Raw genomic sequence first — 13370 nt, forward strand, 5'->3', positions numbered from 1 at the left:
AAGTGAATGTACGAGCTATCATCTCCTCCTTCCTCACAGGATGAAGAAGCTGTGATCTCAGCAACCCCAGAGGATTTGGGGACTCAGAACAACACAGAAAGCTAGTGTGACTGCACACATCACTCAAACTTTGACTCACTAGGCTGATCTATGAATTGAATTTTTCTTTTTGCCCTTTGAGGGGAATAGGGAAGGAAGTTCCTGTCCTAGATACTCTTCAAGTAGCTTGGCCATATTGGAGTTGACGCAGTCAATTTTTATGAGTAATCATAAATGCCAGTAATAATATGAAGTAATAGTATACAGTCAATATTACTGTACCTCCCCTAGGGAGAAAATTTGCCCCTGCTAACATTACCCACTGGGATCAGAGGCATCTCCCAGAATGACTTTGCCTCAGCTCAAGCCCTGTTCAAAGCAGACATAAGTCACAAACACAGGCCATGCTCTCACAAGCTTCTTCTTCTTTTTTTAAAAAGATTTATTTATTTATGAATACAACAGCGAGGGTATAGGCCAGAGATATTGGGAATGAGAGGATTCACCAGAGACAGAGTAGGGAATGGAACAGGCAGACTGACTGAAATATACTGCTGAGGGGAGCAGTGGGCGAGACAGGAGAGATCTGCCACGCCATGTGGGTTGCTCCCTGGCTGGCTGGGGATCGAATTCATGCTACAGAAGCTGTGGATTGCTCATAGTGAGGTGCTTAACCACTGTGCCACCAGGGAAGCCCTCACAAGCTTCTTGATAATGTTAACTTATCAGTTTAACTTTGGGATGGATTAATTGTGTTGCTGGATTCAACCTAAGCAGTGTTTCCCAACATATGATTAGGGAACCACATACACCAGAACACCCTGGGATGCTTGTTCAATGAAGATTCCTGACCCCCATCCCAATTTATTAAATTACAGTCCCATGGGGGTTAAGTCCTAGAATCTGCATTCAAAGAAAGCTCCCTAGGTGATTCTTGTGTGTATTAAAGTTGCTAATGTTGGCAAATTTTAATGATGGCATCCTTTAATGTTGGCATCCTACGCTTACAGATGGAGTAAGGAGGTGAAAAGGTGGAAATCTGGAAGAGCTGTCCATTTCAGATGGAAACCATTTTCACAAAGAGAAAACAAATGGAAAGAACCCAAGGAAAGAGTTAAAGGAAATATTGGCAAAATTATACTCATATGACATTAGATGCAAGTCCATTCTGGGTTCATGTTATAGAACACCAGCAAGGGGCATGTTCTGAGCCTGTTAGAAGTATTTGCCTGGCCCAATGGCCTTACCCCCAGTCCTGCTGAGGACCCTGTGTCTAGGCAAGTGGAGCTCTGTAAGCTGCAGGGAATAGACAATGGTCACAGCATCATAGCAGCACCACACAGTCAATAAAAAAATCAAACTGATCACTATTTTCCACAATCAGTAGATTTCCTTGGTTTTCTGTGTCATTTGCATTTTAAACTTCCTAGTATTCTTTACCCCTGCACTGATCCAACCCTCTGGGAAGGAAGGGAAGGCAGAGTTAAACGTTAAATCTTCTCTTAATATACATTCATTGACATTTAAATGTAATGTATTCTTATAGAGACCTTTTAAAGACTGAAATAGAACATTAGCAACTCAAACTTTACATCAAATTGAATAAATGAGGTGTTGGCATAATACTTCTGAGATGCTGGAAATTCCAACTTAATGGTTCATTGCATAGAAACCCAGGAATAATATTACTAGGAATTACCCAAATATTCTGGAAATTATGATTCCACAAGGTGTCTCAAATTCTCCCCTTCTAACATGTTTTAGTATGTCACTCCATCAAAGTTTTCATCACCCCCTTACTGGATTCTTGCTGACACTTCCTTTCTGGGTCACTCTTCTTGTTTCTCCTGAAAATCGAACTCTTTCTTGCGCACCTTTAAAAAATATTTGCTTTGTAAGTTGGGAATTTCCTGTTATCTATCTAATCCATTCTAAAATCTTAAGAATTGCACTCAAGAATAGCAACCCAGGATGAGCTGGGCAGCAGGCCAGAACTGAGAAACCTGAGGAACAGCTGAAGCAGGTTTTGAAATTTCAAACTGATTATCATTTCTTACATATGTGGATTTAATAGAATTCACAACACCCTAATGACAATTTCTTGTCTAGAATTGATTATTTATTGCAATCATGCAATATTCTACAAAGGATTTGAGTCAGCATATCTAGGTGCTTAAAACACAGCAACAAGATAAACTTGTACTATATGTAGTCTGGGGAAATTAGGTATGAAAGACAAAAGAAAATAAGGGCAAGAAGAAAAAACACTGATGCCAAGGTGAGGTTATTCCAGTAAATGCTGGTTTCTCTAAGGTAGGGTTATTTGCCAGAGCCATCCTACAGATTTGGCTTTTAATGTTCTTGGATCCAAAGAAAAGAGAGGAAAAAAGTCAAGTTCACAATTCATAAAAAATAAATAAATAAAACTTGTTTCTTATTATAAGCAGAGCTACTTTCTAATTACAAGACTTGATGAACACTTCTCCCACAGTCCTGGAAAGAGGAGATACCCAAAGTAGTGAGGGCTGTCTTCAATACATCCCTATGCTCAATGCAAATCCCACAAGACTTAGAAATTCTGTTTCTTACATATGGGTTGGAGGCAGTTCAGAAAAAGCTGTTTAGAGTAGCAAAATGATGACTATGAAAATCCCTTGAACTAGCTTAGTCCAAAGATAAAAGTATCTAAAGTATCTAGATACTAGTATCTAGATAAAAGTATCTAAAGTTTTTAGAAAAATGGATTCATTGGATCTCCTTTAGGCAGTCTTCCATAAATATCTCACAGGTAGGCAGCCAAGAGTTCAAGATTATACCTACTAGTGAATCAGGGGCCTTCTGGTTTTCTGCAGTAGATCTGCTGGCCAAGGGCTGGTCCAGATGGCTTGGCAGTTTGATCTGTCATTCATCTGATCTGTTCTTATAAACTGTTGTTTGGCAGTCTGTATGCTTTGTCCGAATTGAAATAGTTTGATCCAAGCCAGTGCAGAGCCGAGGCTAGAGGCACAGTTCCAGGGGTTATCATTCATGCTGCTGTCTGCAATGAGCTCAGATAAAGATTTTTAAAGATTTATTTTATTTGTTTATACATATAAAACCTGGGGTGTAGGCCAGTGGCGCAGGGGGTGAGAGGATTCACCCGAGACAGAATGGGGAGCAAACAGGCAGATCTACTGAAATACACTGTTGAGGGGAGCAGCGGGCCAGTCAGGGCACAGCAGCGGTTGTGCCATGTGTGTTAGCTTCTTGGCTGGGGATCTAACTGGTGCTGCAGTGACTGGGGATATCTTCACAGTGCTGAGACTTAACCCCTTGCGCCACCAGGGCGGCCCCTACATGTCTGTACAAAGCATACTGTCTTACTTTTCAGAAAAAGTATATGTGAAGGGCAAGAAATCTTTCATGAGTTAGACTGAAATTCATCCTAGTTCTCAAAGGAGGACTCACTGCAGATACAATAGCACAGAGATTAATATAGTGGGTTTTGGAGTCAGAGGTGGTTGGAATTAAGAATCTATGTGGTTCTGTGATCTCAGGTAAATGACTTCATCTTTCTGAGCATTAGCTCCTTATCTGTTAAATGTAAATAATAATAAGTACCTCACAGGGTTGTGAGGATTTTTAAAAAAAAATGTAGATAGAAGATTCACCTCAGTTTCTGGCATGTACATTGATAAAGTTTCACAAATGGAAGTTAGCTGCATTTTGATTTCCAGACATCATTACATTTTGCATCCACAGCTGCATCTTGAAAGAACTAGAAATGTTAAGAGAGAAGAGAGTAAAACAGGATAAAAGAATACATTTTAATTTTGGATTCATTTTTAAAATTTGAAATAGATGGGGTAAAAAGTCTCAGAGATTATAAAGTCTCTGTTATAATCAAAGTAAGCTGGGCACTGGAGCATCTGAGTACTTTTTTTTCTTCATATGAGTGCGGACCTTAGTGGAGGTGTTGCATGGATAATGCTGAATGGGTTGCAGCACTTTGCTATGGTAGCTGGTAGCTCTAACTGTTAAAAGGCCTAAGCCATTTGGACACCCTCCCCTCACTGCCCCTCCCCTATCTCTGCCTCTGCTGCATTTGCCTGTAGCACTTTATTATAATTTAATTTCTCTATCAGAGCTCTGTTTTTTAAAAATATTTTTATTGTTTATTTTGTATTTACTTTTTGGTCTGTACTCCTATCTAAGGCCTAAGCTTCAAAGGCAAGGCCTGTGTCTGTTTTGCTCATTGTTTCATTCAGTGGTAATTAAGGGAAAATGAGTGGCTCACGTGGTGACTTGCACATTCCAGGCATTCAAATAATAGTTGAATGAATTGAGAATATCTAAAATCCTAGAAGTTAAACTGATGTTCATCAAAATTCACCTATATCTCGAGACCCAGGATGTACTTTTGAGGCTTTCTCTAAAGAGTCAGGGTCAAGAAATAAGTTAAAAGTACATTAACAAGGTTATGGTTCTCAGCACCAGTGATAGAAATCATCCCCTTTCTACCACTGGTTGTACACTAACCCTAAAACCAAACAGAAGAAAGCAGAGGATGGCATTGATCTACTTTATAAATGGAGCAAAAGATAAATAATTCAGATAAAGAAGAAAAATAAAGTGGTTATAGGTAAAGGCAGGCTGAGCTCCAGATGAACTCATACTCTTCACAGCCATATTTCTTCGCTAGAGTGCTGGGAAGTGCCATTCTACCTTCTGAGAACCATTGCTCTTCATTCAGCCTGTAAACCTATGAGAAGGTGGGGCTGTCAGACAGAGAAGAGTCTGGAGACAGAGGGTAGAGTCAGGAATTATGAAATCCAAGACAAGTAGTCAGACCAGGTTTTGATCCAACAGGTTCTCAATGACTCACTTAACCTCTGAATCAGGATATTTATAACCTGCAAGATTGTACAGGCTTTTCCTGGTTCTTCAATCACCTATTGGGAAACTCTGCAATCTAGTACAGCTCTTCTTTGGATCAGCAGTTAGTGAATATGTGATTTGCAAAATGCTTTTATTAAGACATTATTATCTGCAAATTTTAAAAAAGCACATTTTTTACTATGGGACAGCCAAGAAATTTAATTAGCACAAAAGGTTTTTTGGTGAGCAATGAAGACCAACCAGGACTAAGACTATCTCGAGACATTTTTTCTTTTCCTTTCTTATTCTTATTGATGAAGGTCCTTGCTCTTGTTTATTTTCCAAAAAACTTTTATTGAGATATAGCACATACATGATACGCAAATCATAAGCTCAATAAATGTGTGTTGCTTTTCAATAGCATTACTTTATTTCTCTGTTTATGAAAACAAGATATGTGTATTGTAGAAATATTTGAAAATATGGAAAGAAAAGTGATCTCATTCGTAAACTCACCACACAGAGATCCATTTTAATATTCTGCTAAGGAAATTTCCAGCCTTTTCCTATAGGCTCTATTGAAGTATATACTTTAGAAAATTGTGATTGTACAATTCAAGCTGCTTTTATTAATTTTATGGTGAATATTTTCCTATATTATCAATATTCTACAACTTAATGTTTAACAGTTTGACATAGAATTCAACCAATTCTTATTATTGAAATCTGTTTCTAATGTCCTGCCAATATAAATAATGCTGCTTAAACATGATTTAAACTCCTATTCACATGTTTATTAGAGGATATTAGCATTTCAGTTTCTTCAGTGAAGATGATTGGATACCCTGATTTTTTAGGTCAGGTTTAATTTATGTAGTGATGGGAATTTTGTTACCCCTTTGCAGCAGGAACGCAGTGAGGGACACAGCAGTCGTGGAGCAGGTTTGCAAGGCAAGACTCTGCTACTTGAGCAGAAGTTCTTGTGCCATTTATTGAAAGCGTACAGGCTGGTAAAAGCTGATCATGCAACAATGGTATGAGGAATAAAGTATGGAGGATGGGGTAGGAATGCGGACAAAGTTTTACCAGGGACATGGAAGGAGACATCGTGACCATTTGTTAAGAGACATTTGCATCACCAAAGTATTTGATGTTATCACGGGCCAACTTATCCCAAGACCACCATGGAGATAGTCACATAATCAGGTCAACAGCGGCCTAGGCTTCCCAGGCCTGCCTCATGATACAGCTATACTCCCTAGGTAGTCAAGGAATGCTCTGCTGTGATTTGCAGATAGCAAATAGGTCACAGTTGCCCATGAGTGGCCAGCTTGTAGCCAGCTCATAGGAACCCACAGATTTATGCTTGTAAGTCCCAGGATTCTTGGTATTGTGGTATTATGGCCAGAGTAGGGAGAAATACTGAATTGAGAAAAATGGGATTAGAAGTAGAAAGCAAGGGCCTCCCTAGTGGTGCAAGGGGTTAAGCATCAGCACTATGAAGCTATTGGCAGCTACTGAAGCACAAGTTCCATCCCTAGCCAGGGAGCTACCCACATGGCGCAGCAGACCTCTCCTGTCTTGCCTGCTGCTCCCCTCAGCAGTGTATTTCAGTCAATCTGCCTGTTCTGTTCCCCACTCTGTCTCTGGTGAATCCTCTCACCACCACCACCCTTAACCCCCCGGCCCGTACCTCTGGCCTGTACCCTAGCTCTTCTATGCATAAATAATCTTTTTTAAAAAAAAGGAGTAGAAAGTGAATTTACCAACTTATTTTAGTAGAGATGATAAGAGGTCCAAAATTGTGTGAGCCAGGCATCTAAGGACCAATGAAAATGCTGCAAAATAAAAGTTTGATCAGATAATATTTCAGATATTTACCTATATTTTTGCTCTTCTTATATATCTCACCTGCCCATTCAAGTCACTGGACACCCTGTCCTCACTGTCACAAGAGAGGACTGTTACATGTTAGAAAGAGAAGTCTGTAAGACTTCTAGGAGGTTAAATTTTAGAGAAAGGGGAGGCTGGGCTAAGTATCTGAAATAAAAGTGAGAATTTTTTCCTGGCTACAGGGAAGGGAAGTGTTGAATGAGCAAAGACCTCTGGATCTAGAGCAAAATGGGTGGTAGCAAAACCCTGAAAAAAAAGTAGCCTCAAGAAGTAGCACTCAGGCATATGGGATGCCAGGCAACATGCAAAGATCCCACAGGATCTAACACTCATCTAATTTTATCCATTTTTCTATGAGGAGTGTTCTGTTTAAATTTTTTTGTCTCTATTGTAGTCAATTTTGATAGACATGAGTTTAGGAGGAGATAATCCATTTCATGCAACTTTACAAATGTGTTTGAATAGAGAGGTACAAAGCAGTTCCTTATGATTTTAAAAAACAATTTTCTGCTTTGGTGGTTATTTCCCTTTAGTAATTTATTATTTTGTTTTATTTCTGTTAGTTTTTCAGAAGACCAGAATTTTTTTTTAAATAATAAATTTTATTTTTATATTCCCCATACAATTGCAACCCCCCCATTTTGACCCCAATCCCTCCCCTCCCGCCCCCCACCCCCCAAAAAGTGTCTCTGGTTCATAGTTTTTTGTTGATTTTGATTTTCACTTTCTTATAGTTATTCATTTTCCTGGTCCCTTATTTAAGTTTTCTAAATTCCTGCTATGAGTGAGACCATCCGGTATTTTTCTTTTTCTTTCTGGCTTATTTCGCTGAGCATGATCCCTTCCAGCGCCATCCATGTTGCTGCAAATTGCATGTGTTTATCTTTTTTGAATGCTGAGTAATATTCCATGGTGTATATGTACCACATCTTCTTGATCCAGTCATCTATTTTTGGGCATTTGTGCTGTTTCCAAAGCTTAGCTATTGTAAACAGTGCTGCTATAAACATAGGGGTGCAGGTGCTCTTTGGAATTGATGTTTCTGTGTCCTTTGGGTAAATACCTAGGAGTGGAATTGCTGGATCATATGGAAGCTCTATGTTTAGTTGGTCCAGAAATCTCCACACAGCTCTCCATAGTGGTTGGACCAGTTTGCACTCCCACCAGCAGTGCAGGAGAGTTCCTTTTTCTCCACACCCTCGCCAGCATTTGTTGTTGCTAGTTTTTTTAATATGTGCCATTCTCACTGGTGTAAGATGGTATCTCATGGTAGTTTTGATTTGCATTTCCCTGATGACAAGTGATGTTGAACATTTTTTCATATGTCTGTTGGCCATTTGCATTTCCTCTTCAGAGAAGTTTCTTTTTAGCTCTTCTGCCCATTTTTTTTTTTTTTAAATAGAGGCATGTTTTATTTATTTATTTGTTTGTTTGTTCATTTGTTTTTGTTTATACATGCACTGGGTACAGTCAGAAGCGCGGGAGGGTGAGAGAATTCACCAGAGCCAGAGCGGGGAGCAGAGCAGGCAGAAGGACCGAAGTACACTGCTGAGGGGAGCAGCGGGCGGCAGGAGAGGTCTGCGCGCCATGCGGGACCCTCCTCTGGTGGCCGGGGAGCAGCTGGGAATCGAACCGGCGCTGCAGAGGCTGCGGGCAGCTTCGCAACCCAGCGCTCAACCGCTGCGCCACCAGGGAGGCCCTCTTCTGCCCATTTTTTGACTGGATTATTTTCTTTGTTGTTGCTGAGTCTCATCAGCTCTTTGCAGATTTTTGTGATCAGTCCTTTATCATTAATGTTGTGTGCAAAAAAGTTCTCCCAGTCGGTGGGGTTTCTCTTTGTTTTTGTTATTGTCTCTTTTGCTGTGCAGAAGCTCTTTAATTTGATGTAGTCCCAGCTGTTGATCTTTGCCTTCACTATCACTGCTTTGGGTGATGTGTCTGTAAAGATGTCTTTGATGTGAATATCACGTAGTGTTTCGCCTATATTTCCTTCTATGTATTTTATGGTTTCAGGTCTTATGTCTAGTTCTTTAATCCATTTTGAGTTGATTTTTGTGTATGGTGTGAGGTAGTGGTCAAGCTTCATTCTTTTGCATGTAGCAACCCAGTTTTCCCAGCACCATTTATTGAACAAACTTTCTTTGCTCCAATGCATATTCTTTGCTCCTTTGAGAAGACCAGAATTTTGATTTTTGAATTTGTTCTCCCTTGCCAACTCTCCTCAGGTTTTTCCTGTAATTCAGTAGTGCCCCACTAGGTGGTAGCAGATATCTTGACTGTGCCATTAATGAGATCAAATTATAAATTTTTTTACTTAAATTCCACTGTAGATGAAAATAAATTCTGGTTTATTTTATTTCTAATTTATTTACTTGATATTTGGAAGTGCTATTTGAAAATACAAATTGTATTTTATAAACTAATTTCTGGCCTCTGGTGCTCAGCTTTTTAATTCATGGCACCAGGCCCTGACATTGTCCAGGTGAAGCAGGTTGACCAGTGCTATTTTCCAGAGCTATGGAGGCATCAGCATCTTCTGAAGTTTTATTGTCATTGTCATTTTCCTGTGCTGTCTTTGGTTTACAAAAAGCTTTGTCCTCTTTCACACATCTTTTTGCTGGTCTACTTTGTTGAGATTCTTTTATAGTTAATGTCCTTTCACTCAAAGTCCTCTCTTTACTGACACATGTCTTGTTGGGAAGATTTTCTTCCTCCAACTTTGTGGAGTTCCACTCCTTGCCTTTTGAATTCTCCATACTCACAAAAGAAGTTGAGGCTAATATAAACTTCTCAGTTCTGAAATGACCAATGAATGGCCCAAGATGGTTCTTTAAAAGCCTCCTCATTTTCAAATAAAAATGAACTTTATTTTAGTAAAAAAAACCTTAAATTATTAAGTATTGCTTTAACATAATTAGAATCAGTATTAACCAATCATGTTTTTTAAAAAAAGGCTAATGGGCAAACTGTTCAAAATTATTTTTCATGTTTTAACTAGTTAATCCTGTTTTTATGTCTCAACTGATAACAATGCTATTCCTAATTCTGATGTTCTCTTACAGTACTATGTCAGTAAGAAATGGCTGACACAGCTCTGGGATCCCAGTTTAACTGGGTAACACAAACTTTCTGCAGTTTCTTCCTGTGGCCGGTTCTAGGATATTGGGGTTTAGGGGATAACTTTTTTTAAAAAAAGATTTATTTATGCATACAAGAGCTGGAGTACAGGCCAGAGGTGTGGGGGGTGAGAGGATTCACCAGAGACAGAGTAGGGAACAGAACAGGCAGATCAATGGAAATACACTGCTGAGGGGACCAGTGGGTGAGCCAGGAGAGGTCTGCTGCACCATGTGGGTAGCTACCAGGCCAGCCGGGGGATTGAACTCGTGCTGCAGAGGCTGCAGACAGCTTCATAGATTGCGTCTTAACCCCTTGAGCCACCAGGGAGGCCCGGGAAGAACTTCTTTTGTTTACCTTCTTTTACTTGTCTATAAGTTTCCATTTCTCAGTTTTAGAACTTTGCTTTGATCCTTTCTACTGACAAAATCAAGAAATGAAAATCTTCAATCTTTTGTGACCAAAAATCCCCATTTCACCAGGTTACTTTCTTCAATTAGAAGGCAGTAATTTTCCACTGATTCACAGAATGACATCACTTTCTTTCCCATCAGCTTTCTCACTGAAAACTCACTTAAGACTATTTTACATATAATAGCACATATCTTGCTACATCTTACCTGCAAATCAGAGTTGCTACAAAAAATTTTCAGAAAGTTCTATACAAAGAGAGCATTTTAAGCCAAAATACAAAAGTTCCTGAGCAATAGTTCAACAAACATTTATAAATAGTTTTTAAAAAATAATTCCCTAACTTTATTATAAAATGTCTAAACATTCAGATAGTGGAATAAGCCCTCCTATACCACCACTCAGATTAAATAATTAATATTTTGCTATCTATTCTAATATAAATCTATATATTTTTGTGAAACATTTAAAAGTATATTGTAGATATTGTGACCTTTTAAAGTAAGGACATTCTCCTATATAACCACATTATTATCCTTAAGAAAATTAACAGTGCTTCCTTAATTTTATTTAATAATCAGTCCATATTCATATTACTCCAATTTTCCTCATATTCAAGTTTTACACATTTCTTTTGGTTGCTATTTAGAATTTTAGAATCTAAAAAGGCCTATTAAAAATATATTGACTTTTTGAATAAACCAGAACAGGTGTCTAACTTTTTCTGGCAGTTTCATTTAATTCTAACAGCATGTTGTCAAATTAATTTTATGACAACCAACTGCTATTCTTTTTGCAAATTTTTCAGAAGTTGTAGTGACTTGAAGCACAAGTCTTGGTCTGACTAATTCTCAGTTCAGGAAGAACTGCAACTATAGAAAGTCAAGAACAGGAAAACCTGCTCCCCACTGACATATCAGAAAGGGGTAATTTTAACAGCTTCCTATTGTTGCTGTAACAGGTTGTGCCAAACACAATGGTAGAAAACAGTAAGAGGTTGTGCCAATCATAGTGGTAGAAAACAGCACAAATTTGTTATCTTATAGTTCTGGAGGTCAGAATTCCAAAAAAGGCCTCCCTGGGCTAAAACCAAAGTGATGTCAAGGCTGTGTTCCTTTCTGGACACTAAGCAGAAACTGTTCTGTGCTTTTCCCAGCTTCTAGAGACCTCCTGCTTTCCTTGGTTTGGGGTCCCTTTCACTGTCTTCAAAGCTAAGAGTGCAGGTTTTCAAATATCTGATTCTGACCCTGAATTTCCTGTTTCCCTCTTCCACTTAAGGACTCTTGTGATTACATTGGGCCCACCTGAATAATCCAGGATACGGTCCCTATCTCAAGGTCTGTTGATTAGCAATCTTAATTACATATATTTAAATACATATACAACTTAACTCTTCCTTGCTGTGTACATAACATCACAGGTTCTGGGGACTAGGGTGTAGACTTCTTGGGGTTATTATTCTGCCTACTACAGGAAGTGACCTGATAGAGATTTGTAAGTTACTCACAAGAGTACTTTCTGCAACTTTGTTTGTTTGTTTTGCATTAGAATTCTGTAAAAGTTGATGCTATGTTGAATTCTATTTGAGTCTGATAAAAGAGATGCTAGAAGGCTTTTCTTATAAAATTACATTCTCAAGTGGATCTACAAATTGGTTCTGGAGGATAGATTTGTACATGATTTATCTGAAGTCAAATTTTTCACTTGTCAGTTTTGTTTCATTTTGATAAAATAGTTAAGTGCTCAGGCCTCCCTGGTGGCGCAAGGGGTTAAGACACAACCTATGAAGCTACCAGCAGCCACTGCAGCATGAGTTCGATCCCCGGCCAGGGAGAAACCCACATGACGCAGCAGACCTCTCCTGACTTGCCTGCTGCTCCCCTCAGCAGTGTATTTCCATTGATCTGCCTGTTCTGTTCCCCACTCTGTCTCTGGTGAATCCTCTCACCCACCACACCTTTGGCCTGTACCCCAGTTCTTGTATGCATAAATAAATAAATCTTTAAAAAAAAATAGTTAAGTGCTCTCTGTGACACTCAATAGAGAATCCAAATGGCTTAAATCTTATTGAATTCACTTTAACTCAGCACTTTAAATTCTAGTTCTCTTCTTCTATCATTTCAAAATATAGTAGAAGAGTCCAAAAATGTAGGTGGGGTCATGTACATCTCCTCCTGGGTTCAAATCTGATCAGAGGTGGATCTTCCTGCTGACAACCCAGGTTCATGTTGTATGACCTTGGCCCACTCAGTGCCCAAAGGGATCACAGGAGGTCCTCTAATTTTTATAACTTTTAATGCAAAAGAAAATTTTGTTTCTGTTTCAAATATTTTGATCAGCTTTAAGAAAAATCAGACTCTGATGTCTCATTAAATACAATAAAATCTGTCCCACTAATGCTGGTGGCCTTTTTTGATGTAGTTAAGTGAAAATTTGGGGGTATTATTGATCAGGTAGGGAATCTAGTTTATTGACAAAGGGAGATTAAGTGGTTTTAGTTAGCAGAAGGGAAATACTTTAAGTTAGTGAATACAGAGGGGTTATTGGGAGTCAGAAAGCATAAGAGACTTCAGAATCTTACACAGCAGGGAGCTGAACTGAGAAAATAGAGTTGAACCAGGTGGATTTTAGTTCAGTTCTACTTCAAAATCTCCATTGTTGAGTGCCTGAGTACGAGGCCTACTCTACATTATGACAGCATGGAAAGGAAAAAGCCACACTGTAGGGTAAAGAAAATGTCAGGCTTTTCTGCCCTCCCGCCATCAGGATAGATGACGGATCCTTGTGGTCCTGAATGCATGCCTGATGGCGGGCGCCTGGAGTAGGGTGTGGGCATAGGTAGATGGGATTCACCTGGGCTAAGACTATGCTTTTAAGGGCGGCGTCACGGGGACGCCAGCAGAAGCTGAGAAAGCAGCAGTAGTGATCGACAGGGCTGGGGGGCAGTTGTAGCAGGAACAACCCCATATGTCATGTGCAAAGTTCCAGTTCTCCAGGCCAGAAACCCCAGCCACACAGCCCCCCTACTTGGCTGGCAACCGCAGGGGGTACGT

The sequence above is a fragment of the Talpa occidentalis genome, unplaced genomic scaffold, assembly GCF_014898055.3.
Source record: "Talpa occidentalis isolate TD23 unplaced genomic scaffold, MPIMG_talOcc4v2.1 talOcc4.4, whole genome shotgun sequence".
Lineage (NCBI taxonomy): Eukaryota > Metazoa > Chordata > Mammalia > Eulipotyphla > Talpidae > Talpa > Talpa occidentalis.